Source organism: Nothobranchius furzeri, chromosome 9 (genome assembly GCF_043380555.1).
Source record: "Nothobranchius furzeri strain GRZ-AD chromosome 9, NfurGRZ-RIMD1, whole genome shotgun sequence".
NCBI classification, from domain to species: domain Eukaryota; kingdom Metazoa; phylum Chordata; class Actinopteri; order Cyprinodontiformes; family Nothobranchiidae; genus Nothobranchius; species Nothobranchius furzeri.
Window position 1 is genome coordinate 9,828,099 of NC_091749.1, and position 16,452 is coordinate 9,844,550.

Below are 16,452 nucleotides of genomic sequence, written 5' to 3' on the forward strand. Positions count from 1 at the left end.
GTAAAACCAACCAACCACTAAACCCACCCTATACCCGTAAAAGTGACCAGAACTGTACACGTAAAACTAACCAGCTCTATACACGTAAAACTAACCAACAAGCAAGCAACCAACCAGCTCTATACACATAAAACCAACCAACCAACAAACCCACCCTATACCCGTAAAACTAACCAGCCCTATACACGCAAAACTAACCAGCCCTATACACGTAAAACTAACGAGCCCTATACACGTAAAACTAACCAGCTCTATACACATAAAAGTAACCAACCAACCAACCAGCTCTATACACGTAAAACTAACCAGCTCTATACACGTAAAACTAACCAACCAACAAACCAACCCTATACACGTAAAACTAACCAGCCCTATACACGCAAACTTAACCAACCCTATACACATAAAAGTAACCAGCCCTATACACGTAAAAGTAACCAGCCCTGTACACGAAAAAGTAACCAGCCCTATACACGTAAAACTTACCAACCAACCAACTAGCTCTATACACATAAAACTAGCCAGCTCCATACACATAAAACCAACCAACAAACCCACCCTATACCCATAAAACTAACCAGCCCTATACCCGTAAAACTAACCAGCCCTATACACGCAAAACTAACCAGCCCTATACACGTAAAACTAACCAGCCCTATACACGTAAAACTCACCAGCCCTATACACGTAAAACTAACGAGCCCTATACACGTCAAACTAACCAGCTCTATACACATAAAACTAACCGACCAACCAACCAGCTCTATACACATAAAACCAACCAACCAACAAACCCACCCTATACACGTAAAACTAACCAGCCCTATACACGCAAACTTAACCTGCCCTAAACGCGTAAAAGTAACCAGCCCTATACACATAAAACTAACCAGCCCTATAAACATAAAACTAACCAGCCCTATTCACGTAAAACTAATGGGCCATTTCCATCTGTACCGGGTCAGCCCGGGCCGGGTAGCGTAGGTTGTTTACATATCTGGGTGGCCTGGTATTTTTACGGGCCAACCAAGCCTCATTCTCAGCCCTCTTCTCGAGGGGGTCTGCTTCAGGCCGACCAGGGCCAACACACCCACTGCTGACAGCAAATTCACACCTTCCATTAGAGCAAGCCTCTGATTGGTGGGTAGAATCAGCCCACTTAGGCTTAAGACAAGGATCTGTGGAATCAACCGGGCCAGGCAGGGCCGACTGTGGCTACCCGGCCCGGGCCGACCCGGTACAGATGGGAATGGCCCATTACCAGCCCTATACACGTAAAACTAACCAGCCCTATACACGTAAAACGAACCAGCCCTATACACATAAAACTAACAGCCCAATACACGTAAAACTAACAGCCCAATACACGTAAAACTAACCAGCCCAATACACGTAAAACTAACCAGCCCTATACACGTAAAACTAACCACCCCTATACACGCAAAACTAACCAGCCCTATACACGTAAAACTAAACAGCCCTATACACGTAAAATTAACCAGCCCTATACACGTAAAACTAACCAGCCCTATACACGCAAAACTAACCAGCCCTATACATGTAAAACTAACCAGCCCTATACACGTAAAACTAACCAGCCCTATACACGTAAAACTAACCAGCCCTATACACGTAAAACTGACGAGCCCTATACACGTAAAACTGACCAGCCCTATACACGTAAAACTGACCAGCCCTATACACGTAAAACTAACCAGCCCTATACACGTAAAAGTAACCAGCTCTATACTCGTAAAACCAACCAACCACTAAACCCACCCTATACCCGTAAAAGTGACCAGAACTGTACACGTAAAACTAACCAGCTCTATACACGTAAAACTAACCAACAAGCAAGCAACCAACCAGCTCTATACACATAAAACCAACCAACCAACAAACCCACCCTATACCCGTAAAACTAACCAGCCCTATACACGCAAAACTAACCAGCCCTATACACGTAAAACTAACGAGCCCTATACACGTAAAACTAACCAGCTCTATACACATAAAAGTAACCAACCAACCAACCAGCTCTATACACGTAAAACTAACCAGCTCTATACACGTAAAACTAACCAACCAACAAACCAACCCTATACACGTAAAACTAACCAGCCCTATACACGCAAACTTAACCAACCCTATACACATAAAAGTAACCAGCCCTATACACGTAAAAGTAACCAGCCCTGTACACGAAAAAGTAACCAGCCCTATACACGTAAAACTTACCAACCAACCAACTAGCTCTATACACATAAAACTAGCCAGCTCCATACACATAAAACCAACCAACAAACCCACCCTATACCCATAAAACTAACCAGCCCTATACCCGTAAAACTAACCAGCCCTATACACGCAAAACTAACCAGCCCTATACACGTAAAACTAACCAGCCCTATACACGTAAAACTAACCAGCCCTATACACGTAAAACTAACGAGCCCTATACACGTCAAACTAACCACCTCTATACACATAAAACTAACCGACCAACCAACCAGCTCTATACACATAAAACCAACCAACCAACAAACCCACCCTATACACGTAAAACTAACCAGCCCTATACACGCAAACTTAACCTGCCCTAATCGCGTAAAAGTAACCAGCCCTATACACATAAAACTAACCAGCCCTATAAACATAAAACTAACCAGCCCTATTCACGTAAAACTAATGGGCCATTTCCATCTGTACCGGGTCAGCCCGGGCTGGGTAGCGTAGGTTGTTTACATATCTGGGTGGCCTGGTATTTTTACGGGCCAACCAAGCCTCATTCTCAGCCCTCTTCTCGAGGGGGTCTGCTTCAGGCCGACCAGGGCCAACACACCCACTGCTGACAGCAAATTCACACCTTCCATTAGAGCAAGCCTCTGATTGGTGGGTAGAATCAGCCCACATAGGCTTAAGACAAGGATGTGTGGAATCAACCGGGCCAGGCAGGGCCGACTGTGGCTACCCGGCCCGGGCCGACCCGGTACAGATGGGAATGGCCCATTACCAGCCCTATACACGTAAAACTAACCAGCCCTATACACGTAAAACGAACCAGCCCTATACACATAATACTAACAGCCCAATACACGTAAAACTAACAGCCCAATACACGTAAAACTAACCAGCCCAACACACGTAAAACTAACCAGCCCTATACACGTAAAACTAACCACCCCTATACACGCAAAACTAACCAGCCCTATACACGTAAAATTAACCAGCCCTATACACGTAAAACTAACCAGCCCTATACACGCAAAACTAACCAGCCCTATACATGTAAAACTAACCAGCCCTATACACGTAAAACTAACCAGCCCTATACACGTAAAACTAACCAGCCCTATACACGTAAAACTGACCAGCCCTATACACGTAAAACTAATATGCTCTATACACATAAAACTAACCAGCTCCATACACATAAAACCAACCAACCAACAAACCCACCCTATACCCGTAAAACTAACCAGCCCTATACATGCAAAACTAACCAGCCCTATACACGCAAAACTAACCAGCCCTATACACGTAAAACTAACCAGCCCTGTACACGTAAAACTAACCAGCTCTATACACATAAAACTAACCAACCAACCAACCAGCTCTATACACGTAAAACTAACCAGCTCTATACACGTAAAACTAACCAACCAACAAACCAACCCTATACACGTAAAACTAACCAGCCCTATACACGCAAACTTAACCAGCCCTATACACATAAAAGTAACCAGCCCTATACACGTAAAAGTAACCAGCCCTATACATGTAAAAGTAACCAGCCCTATACATGTAAAAGTAACCAGCCCTATACACGTAAAAGTAACCAGCCCTATACACGTAAAACTGACCAGCCCTATACACGTAAAACTGACCAGCCCTATACACTTAAAACTAACCAGCTCTATACTCGTAAAACTAACCAACCAAAAAACAGCTCTATACACGTAAAACTAACCAGCTCCATACACATAAAACCAACCAACCAACAAACCCACCCTTTACCCGTAAAACCAACCAGCCCTATACACGCAAAACTAACCAGCCCTATACACGTAAAACTAACGAGCCCTATACACGTAAAACTAACCAGCTCTATACACATAAAACCAACCAACCAACAAACCCACCCTATACACGTAAAACTAACCAGCCCTATACATGCAAACTTAACCTGTCCTAAACGCGTAAAAGTAACCAGCCCTATACACATAAAACTAACCAGCCCTATAAACATAAAACTAACCAGCCCTATTCACGTAAAACTAATGGGCCATTTCCATCTGTACCGGGTCGGCCCGGGCCGGGTAGCGTAGGTTGTTTACATATCTGGGTGGCCTGGTATTTTTACGGGCCAACCAAGCCTCATTCTCAGCCCTCTTCTCGAGGGGGTCTGCTTCACGCCGACCAGGGCAGACACACCCACTGCTGACAGCAAATTCACACCTTCCATTAGAGCAAGCCTCTGATTGGTGGGTAGAATCAGCCCACATGGGCTTAAGACAAGGATGTGTGGAATCAACCGGGCCAGGCAGGGCCGACTGTGGCTACCTGGCCCGGGCCGACCCGGTACAGATGGGAATGGCCCATTACCAGCCCTATACACGTAAAACTAACCAGCCCTATACACGTAAAACTAACCAGCCCTATACACGTAAAACTAACAGCCCAATACACGTAAAACTAACAGCCCAATACTCGTAAAACTATCCAGCCCAATACACGTAAAACTAACCAGCCCTATTCACGTAAAACTAACCACCCCTATACACGCAAAACTAACCAGCCCTATACACGTAAAACTCACCAGCCCTATACACGTAAAACTAACCAGCCCTATACACGTAAAACTAACCAGCCCTATACACGCAAAACTAACCAGCCCTATACACGCAAAACTAACCAGCCCTATACACGTAAAAGTAACCAGCCCTATACACGTAAAACTAACCAGCCCTATACACGTAAAACTAACCAGCCCCATAAACAAAAAACTGACCAGCCCTATACATGTAAAACTGACCAGCCCTATACACGTAAAACTAACATGCTCTATACACATAAAACTAACCAGCTCCATACACATAAAACCAACCAACCAACATACCCACCCTATACCCGTAAAACTAACCAGCCCTATACATGCAAAACTAACCAGCCCTATACACGCAAAACTAACCAGCCCTATACATGTAAAACTAACCAGCCCTATACACGTAAAACTAACCAGCTCTATACACATAAAACTAACCAACCAACCAACCAGCTCTATACACGTATAACTAACCAGCTCTATACATGTAAAACTAACCAACCAACAAACCCACCCTATACCCGTAAAACTAACCAGCCCTATACATGCAAAACTAACCAGCCCTATACACGTAAAACTAACCAGCCCTATACATGTAAAACTAACCAGCTCTATACACATAAAACTTAACCAACCAACCAACCAGCTCTATACACATATAACTAACCAGCTCTATACACGTAGAAACTAACCAACCAACAAACCAACCATATACACGTAAAACTAACCAGCCCTATACACGCAAACTTAACCAGCCCTATACACATAAAAGTAACCAGCCCTATAGACGTAAAAGTACCCAGCCCTATACATGTAAAAGTAACCAGCCCTATACACGTAAAAGTAACCAGCCCTATACATGTTAAACTGACCAGCCCTATACACGTAAAACTGACCAGCCCTATACACGTAAAACTGACCAGCCCTATACACGTAAAACTACTCAGCTCTATACTCGTAAAACTAACCAACCAACAAACCAGCTCTATACACGTAAAACTAACCAGCTCCATACACATACAACCAACCAACAAACAAACCCACCCTTTACCCGTAAAACTAACCAGCCCTATACATGCAAAACTAACCAGCCCTATACACGTAAAACTAACGAGCCCTATACACGTAAAACTAACCAGCTCTATACACATAAAACTAACCAACCAACCAACCAGCTCTATACACGTAAAACTAACCAGCTCTATACACGTAAAACTAACCAACCAAGAAACATACCCTATACACGTAAAACTAACCAGCCCTATACATGCAAACTTAACCAGCCCTATACACATAAAAGTAACCAGCCCTATACACGTAAAAGTAACCACCCCTATACACCTAAAAGTAACCAGCCCTATACACGTAAAAGTAACCAGTCCTATACACGTAAAACTAACCAGCTCTATACACATAAAACTAACCAGCTCTATACTCGTAAAACTAACCAACCAACAAACCAGCTCTATACACGTAAAACTAACCAGCTCCATACACGTAAAACTAACCAGCTCCATACACGTAAAACCAACCAACCAACAAACCCACCCTTTACCCGTAAAACCAACCAGCCCTATACACGCAAAACTAACCAGCCCTATACACGCAAAACTAACCAGCCCTATACACGTAAAACTAACGAGCCGTATACACGTAAAACTAACCAGCTCTATACACATAAAACTAACCAACCAACCAACCAGCTCTATACACGTAAAACTAACCAGCTCTATACACGTAAAACTAACCAACCAAGAAACCAACCCTATACACGTAAAACTAACCAGCCCTATACACGCAAACTTCACCAGCCCTATCCACATAAAAGTAACCAGCCCTATACACGTAAAAGTAACCAGCCCTATACACGTAAAAGTAACCAGCCCTATACACGTAAAAGTAACCAGCCCTACACATGTAAAACTGACCAGCCCTACACATGTAAAACTGACCAGCCCTATACACGTTAAACTAACTAGCCCTATACACGTAAAACTAACCAGCCCTATACACGTAAAACTGACCAGCCCTATACACGTAAAACTGACCAGCCCTATACACGTAAAACTAACCAGCCCTATACACGTAAAACTAACCAGCACTATACACGTAAAACTAACAAGCCTATACACGTAAAACTGACCAGCCCTATACACGTAAAACTGACCAGCCCTATACACGTAAATCTAACCAGCTCTATACACATAAAACTAACCAGCTCTATACACCTAAAACGTATCAACCAACCAACCAGCTCTATAAACATAAAACTAACCAGCTCCATACACATAAAACCAACCAACCAACCAACAAACCCACCCTATACCCGTAAAACAAACCAGCCCTATACCTGTAAAACTAACCAGCCCTATACACGCAAAACTAACTAGCCCTATACACGTAAAACTAACCAGCCCTATACACGTAAAACTAACCAGCCATATACACGTAAAACTAACGAGCCCTATACACGTAAAACTAACGAGCCCTATACACGTCAAACTAACCAGCTCTATACACATAAAACTAACCGACCAACCAACCAGCTCTATACACATAAAACCAACCAACCAACAAACCCACCCTATACACGTAAAACTAACCAGCCCTATACATGCAAACTTAACCTGCCCTATAAACGTAAAACTAACCAGCCCTATAAACGTAAAACTAACCAGCCCTATACACGTAAAACTAATGGGCCATTTCCATCTGTACCGGGTCGGCCCGGGACGGGTAGCCTAGGTTGTTTACATATCTGGGTGGCCTGGTATTTTTCCGGGCCAACCAAGGCTCATTCTCAGCCCTCTTCTCGAGGGGGTCTGCTTCAGGCCGACCAGGGCCAACACACCCACTGCTGACAGCAAATTCACACCTTCCATTAGAGCAAGCCTCTGATTGGTGGGTAGAATCAGCCAACATGGGCTTAAGACAAGGATGTGTGGAATCAACCGGGCCAGGCTGGGGCCGACTGTGGCTACCCGGCCCGGGCCGACCCGGTACAGATGGGAATGGCCCATTACCAGCCCTATACACGTAAAACTAACCAGCCCTATACACGTAAAACTAACCAGCCCTATACACGTAAAACTAACAGCCCAATACACGTAAAACTAACCAGCCCAATACACGTAAAACTAACCAGCCCAATACACGTAAAACTAACCAGCCCTATTCACATAAAACTAACCAGCCCTATACACGCAAAACTAACCAGCCCTATACACGTAAAACTAACCAGCCCTATACATGCAAAACTAACCAGCCCTATACACGTAAAACTAACCAGCCCTATACATGAAAAACTAACCAGCTCTATACACATAAAACTTAACCAACCAACCAACCAGCTCTATACACGTATAACTAACCAGCTCTATACACGTAGAAACTAACCAACCAACAAACCAACCATATACACGCAAAACTAACCAGCCCTATACACGTAAAACTAATGAGCCCTATACCCGTAAAACTAACCAGCTCTATACACATAAAACCAACCAACCAACAAACCCACCCTATACAGGTAAAACTAACCAGCCCTATACATGCAAACTTAACCTGCCCTAAACGCGTAAAAGTAACCAGCCCTATACACATAAAACTAACCAGCCCTATAAACATAAAACTAACCAGCCCTATTCACGTAAAACTAATGGGCCATTTCCATCTGTACCGGGTCGGCCCGGGCCGGGTAGCGTAGGTTGTTTACATATCTGGGTGGCCTGGTATTTTTATGGGCCAACCAAGCCTCATTCTCAGCCCTCTTCTCGAGGGGGTCTGCTTCACGCCGACCAGGGCAGACACACCCACTGCTGACAGCAAATTCACACCTTCCATTAGAGCAAGCCTCTGATTGGTGGGTAGAATCAGCCCACATGGGCTTAAGACAAGGATGTGTGGAATCAACCGGGCCAGGCAGGGACGACTGTGGCTACCTGGCCCGGGCCGACCCGGTACAGATGGGAATGGCCCATTACCAGCCCTATACACGTAAAACTAACCAGCCCTATACACGTAAAACTAACCAGCCCTATACACGTAAAACTAACCAGCCCAATACACGTAAAACTAACCAGCCCTATTCACGTAAAACTAACCACCCCTATACACGCAAAACTAACCAGCCCTATACACGTAAAACTAACCAGCCCTATACACGTAAAACTAACCAGCCCTATACACGCAAAACTAACCAGCCCTATACACGCAAAACTAACCAGCCCTATACACGTAAAACTAACCAGCCCTATACACGTAAAACTAACCAGCCCTATACACGTAAAACTAACCAGCCCCATAAACGTAAAACTGACCAGCCCTATACATGTAAAACTGACCAGCCCTATACACGTAAAACTAACATGTTCTATACACATAAAACTAACCAGCTCCATACACATAAAACCAACCAACCAACAAACCCACCCTATACCCGTAAAACTAACCAGCCCTATACATGCAAAACTAACCAGCCCTATACACGCAAAACTAACCAGCCCTATACATGTAAAACTAACCAGCCCTATACACGTAAAACTAACCAGCTCTATACACATAAAACTAACCAACCAACCAACCAGCTCTATACACGTATAACTAACCAGCTCTATACACGTAAAACTAACCAACCAACAAACCCACCCTATACCCGTAAAACTAACCAGCCCTATACATGCAAAACTAACCAGCCCTATACACGTAAAACTAACCAGCCCTATACACGTAAAACTAACCAGCTCTATACACATAAAACTTAACCAACCAACCAACCAGCTCTATACACGTATAACTATCCAGCTCTATACACGTAGAAACTAACCAACCAACAAACCAACCATATACACGTAAAACTAACCAGCCCTATACATGCAAACTTAACCAGCCCTATACACATAAAAGTAACCAGCCCTATACACGTAAAAGTAACCAGCCCTATACATGTAAAAGTAACCAGCCCTATAAACGTAAAAGTAACCAGCCCTATACATGTAAAACTGACCAGCCCTATACACGTAAAACTGACCAGCCCTATACACGTAAAACTGACCAGCCCTATACACGTAAAACTAACCAGCTCTATACTCGTAAAACTAACCAACCAACAAACCAGCTCTATACACGTAAAATTAACCAGCTCCATACACATACAACCAACCAACAAACAAACCCACCCTTTACCCGTAAAACTAACCAGCCCTATACACGCAAAACTAACCAGCCCTATACGCGTAAAACTAACGAGCCCTATACACGTAAAACTAACCAGCTCTATACACATAAAAGTAACCAGCCCTATACACGTAAAAGTAACCACCCCTATACACCTAAAAGTAACCAGCTCTATACATGTAAAAGTAACCAGTCCTATACACGTAAAACTAACCAGCTCTATACACATAAAACTAACCAGCTCTATACTCGTAAAACTAACCAACCAACAAACCAGCTCTATACACGTAAAACTAACCAGCTCCATACACATAAAACCAACCAACCAACAAACCCACCCTTTACCCGTAAAACCAACCAGCCCTATACACGCAAAACTAACCAGCCCTATACACGCAAAACTAACCAGCCCTATACACGTAAAACTAACGAGCCCTATACACGTTTAAACTAACCAGCTCTATACACATAAAACTAACCAACCAACCAACCAGCTCTATACACGTAAAACTAACCAGCTCTATACACGTAAAACTAACCAACCAAGAAACCAACCCTATACACGTAAAACTAACCAGCCCTATAAACGCAAACTTCACCAGCCCTATCCACATGAAAGTAACCAGCCCTATACACGTAAAAGTAACCAGCCCTATACACGTAAAAGTAACCAGCCCTATACACGTAAAAGTAACCAGCCCTACACATGTAAAACTGACCAGCCCTACACATGTAAAACTGACCAGCCCTATACACGTTAAACTAACTAGCCCTATACACATAAAACTAACCAGCCCTATACACGTAAAACTGACCAGCCCTATACACGTAAAACTGACCAGCCCTATACACGTAAAACTAACCAGCCCTATACACGTAAAACTAACCAGCACTATACACGTAAAACTAACAAGCCTATACACGTAAAACTGACCAGCCCTATACACGTAAAACTGACCAGCCCTATACACGTAAATCTAACCAGCTCTATACACATAAAACTAACCAGCTCTATACACCTAAAACGTATCAACCAACCAACCAGCTCTATAAACATAAAACTAACCAGCTCCATACACATAAAACCAACCAACCAACCAACAAACCCACCCTATACCCGTAAAACAAACCAGCCCTATACCTGTAAAACTAACCAGCCCTATACACGCAAAACTAACCAGCCCTATACACGTAAAACTAACCAGCCCTATACACGTAAAACTAACCAGCCATATACACGTAAAACTAACGAGCCCTATACACGTAAAACTAACGAGCCCTATACACGTCAAACTAACCAGCTCTATACACATAAAACTAACTGACCAACCAACAAGCTCTATACACATAAAACCAACCAACCAACAAACCCACCCTATACACGTAAAACTAACCAGCCCTATACATGCAAACTTAACCTGCCCTATAAACGTAAAACTAACCAGCCCTATAAACGTAAAACTAACCAGCCCTATACACGTAAAACTAATGGGCCATTTCCATCTGTACCGGGTCGGCCCGGGACGGGTAGCCTAGGTTGTTTACATATCTGGGTGGCCTGGTATTTTTCCGGGCCAACCAAGGCTCATTCTCAGCCCTCTTCTCGAGGGGGTCTGCTTCAGGCCGACCAGGGCCAACACACCCACTGCTGACAGCAAATTCACACCTTCCATTAGAGCAAGCCTCTGATTGGTGGGTAGAATCGGCCAACATGGGCTTAAGACAAGGATGTGTGGAATCAACCGGGCCAGGCTGGGGCCGACTGTGGCTACCCGGCCCGGGCCGACCCGGTACAGATGGGAATGGCCCATTACCAGCCCTATACACGTAAAACTAACCAGCCCTATACACGTAAAACTAACCAGCCCTATACACGTAAAACTAACAGCCCAATACACGTAAAACTAACCAGCCCAATACACTTAAAACTAACCAGCCCAATACACGTAAAACTAACCAGCCCTATTCACATAAAACTAACCAGCCCTATACACACAAAACTAACCAGCCATATACACGTAAAACTAACCAGCCCTATACACGTAAAACTAACCAGCCCTATACACGTCAAACTAACCAGCCCTTTACACGTCAAACTAACCAGCCCTATATACGCAAAACAAACCAGCCCTATACACGTAAAACTAACCAGCCCTATACACATAAAACTAACCAGCTCTATACACGTAAAACTAACCAACCAACCAACCAGCTCTATACACGTATACCTAACCAGCTCTATACACGTAAAACTAACCAGCTCTATACATGTAAAACTAACCAGCTCCATACACATAAAACCAACCAACCACCCAACCAACCAACAAACCCACCCTATACCCGTAAAACTAACCAGCCCTATACACGTAAAACTAACCAGCCCTATACACATGAAACTAACAAGCCCTATACACGTAAAACTAACCTGCTCTATACACGTAAAAGAAACCAGCCCTATACACGTAAAACTGACCAGCCCTACACACGTAAAACTGACCAGCCCTATACACGTAAAACTAACCAGCCCTATACACATATAACTAACCAGCCCTATACACGTAAAACTAACCAGCTCTATAAACGTAAAACTAACCAGGTCTATACACGTAAAACTAGCCAAACAACCAGCTCTATACACGTAAAACTAACCAGCTCCATACACATAATACCAACCAACCAACCAACAAACCCACCCTATACCCGTAAAACTAACCAGCCCTATAGACGCAAAACTAACCAGCCCTATACACGTAAAACTAAACAGCCCTATACACGTAAAACTAACCAGCCCTATACACGCAAAACTAACCAGCCCTATACACGTAAAACTAACGAGCCCTATACACGTAAAACTAACCAGCTCTATACACATAAAACTAACCAACCAACCAACCAGCTCTATACACGTAAAACTAACCAGCTCTATACACGTAAAACTAACCAACCAACAAACCCACCCTATACACGTAAAGCTAACCAGCCCTATACACGCAAACTTAACCAACCCTATACACGAAAAAGTAACCAGCCCTATACACGTAAAAGTAACCAGCCCTATACACGTAAAAGTAACCAGCCCTATACATGTAAAACTGACCAGCCCTATACACGTAAAACTAACCAGCCCTATACATGTAAAACTAACCAGCCCTATACACGTAAAACTGACCAGCCCTATACACGTAAAACTAACCAGCCCTATACACGTAAAACTAACCAGCCCTATACACGTAAAAGTAACCAGCCCTATACACGTAAAACTGACCAGCCCTATACACGTAAAACTGACCAGCCCTATACACGTAAAACTAACCAGCTCTATACACATAAAACTAACCAGCTCTATACATGTAAAACTAACCAGCTCCATACACATAAAACCAACCAACAAACCCACCCTATACCCGTAAAACTAACCAGCCCTATACCTGCAAAACGAACCAGCCCTATACACGCAAAACTAACGAGCCCTATACACGTCAAACTAACCAGCTCTATACACATAAAACTAACCAGCCCTATACACGTAAAACTAACCAGCTCTATACACATAAAACTAACCAGCTCTATACACATAAAACTAACCAGCTCCATACACATAAAACCAACCAACAAACCCACCCTATACCCGTAAAACTAACCAGCCCTATACCTGCAAAACTAACCAGCCCTATACCTGCAAAACTAACCAGCCCTATACACCCAAAACTAACGAGCCCTATACACGTCAAACTAACCAGCTCTATACACATAAAACTAACCGACCAACCAACCAGCTCTATACAAATAAAACCAACCAACCAACAAACCCACCCTATGCACGTAAAACTAACCAGCCCTACACACGCAAACTTAACCTGCCCTATACTCGTAAAACTGACCAGCCCTATACACGTAAAACTGACCAGCCCTATACACGCAAAACTGACGAGCCCTATACACGTAAAACTGACCAGCCCTATACACGTAAAACTGACCAGCCCTATACATGTAAAACTAAGCAGCTCTATACACGTAAAACTAACCAGCTCCATACACATAAAACCAACCAACCACCCAACCAACCAACAAACCCACCCTATACCCGTAAAACTAACCGGCCCTGTACACGCAAAACTAACCAGCCCTATACACGTAAAACTAACCAGCCCTATACACGTAAAACTAACAAGCCCTATAAACGTAAAACTAACCTGCTCTATACACGTAAAAGAAACCAGCCCTATACACGTAAAACTGACCAGCCCGATACACGTAAAACTGACCAGCCCGATACACGTAAAACTAACCAGCCCTATACACGTATAACTTACCAGCCCTATACACGTAAAACTGACCAGCCCTATACACGTAAAACTGACCAGCCCGATACACGTAAAACTAACCAGCCCTATACACGTATAACTTACCAGCCCTATACACGTAAAACTAACCAGCTCTATACACGTAAAACTAACCAGCTCTATACACGTAAACCTAACCAACCAACCAGCTCTATACACGTAAAACTAACCAGCTCCATACACATAAAACCAACCAACCAACCAACAAACCCACCCTATACCCGTAAAACTAACCAGCCCTATAAACGCAAAACTAACCAGCCCTATACACGTAAAACTAACGAGCCCTATACACTCAAAACTAACCAGCCCTATACATGTAAAATTAACGAGCCCTATACACGTAAAAGTAACCAGCTCTATACACATAAAACTAACCAACCAACCAACCAGCTCTATACACGTAAAACTAACCAGCTCTATACACGTAAAACTAACCAACCAACAAACCCACGCTATACACGTAAAGCTAACCAGCCCTATACACGCAAACTTAACCAACCCTATACACGTAAAAGTAACCAGCCCTATACACGTAAAAGTAACCAGCCCTATACACGTAAAAGTAACCAGCCCTATACATGTAAAACTGACCAGCCCTATACACGTAGAACTAACCAGCCCTATACACGTAAAACTAACCAGCCCTATAAAAGCAAAACTAACCAGCCCTATACACGTAAAACTAACCAGCCCCATAAACGTAAAACTAACCAGCCCTATACACGTAAAACTAACCAGCCCTATACACGTAAAACTGACCAGGCCTATACACGTAAAACTGACCAGCCCTATACACGTAAAACTGACCAGCCCTATACACGTAAAACTAACCAGCCCTATACACGTAAAACTAACCAGCCCTATACACGTAAAACTAACCAGCCCTATACACGTAAAACTGACCAGCCCTATACACGTAAAACTGACCAGCCCTATACGTGTAAAACTAACCAGCTCTATACACATAAAACTAACCAGCTCCATACACATAAAACCAACCAACCAACAAACCCACCCTATACCCGTAAAACTAACCAGCCCTATACATGCAAAACTAACCAGCCCTATACACGTAAAACTAACCAGCCCTATACACATAAAACTAACCAACCAACCAACCAGCTCTATACACGTAAAACTAACCAGCTCTATACACGTAAAACTAACCAACCAACAAACCAACCCTATACACGTAAAACTAACCAGCCCTATACACGCAAACTTAACCAGCCCTATACACATTAAAGTAACCAGCCCTATACACATAAAAGTAACCAGCCCTATACATGTAAAACTGACCAGCCCTATACACGTAAAACTAACCAGCCCTATACACGTAAAACTAACAAGCCCTTTACACGTAAAACTGACCAGACCTATACACGTGAAACTGACCAGCCCTATACACGTAAAACGAACCAGCACTATACACGTAAAACTAACCAGCCCTATACACGTAAAACTAACCAGCCCTATACACGTAAAACTGACCAGCCCTATACACGTAAAACTGACCAGCCCTATACACGTAAAACTAACCAGCTCTATACACATAAAACTAACCAGCTCTATACTCGTAAAACTAACCAACCAACAAACCAGCTCTATACACGTAAAACTAACCAGCTCCATACACATAAAACCAACCAACCAACAAACCCACCCTTTACCCGTAAAACCAACCAGCCCTATACACGCAAAACAAACCAGCCCAGACACGTAAAACTAACGAGCCCTATACACGTAAAACTAACCAGCCCTATACATGTAAAACTAACCAGCCCTATACACGTAAAACTAACCAGCCCTATACACGTAAAACTGACCAGCCCTATACACGTCAAACTGAGCAGCCCTATACACGTAAAAGTAACCAGCTCTATACACATAAAACTAACCAGCTCTATAATCGTAAAACTAACCAACCAACCAACCAGCTCTATACACGTAAAACTAACCAGCTCCATACACATAAAACCAACCAACCAACAAACCCACCCTTTACCCGTAAAACTAACCAGCCCTATACACGCAAAACTAACCAGCCCTATACACGTAAAACTAACGAGCCCTATACACGTAAAACTAACCAGCTCTATACACATA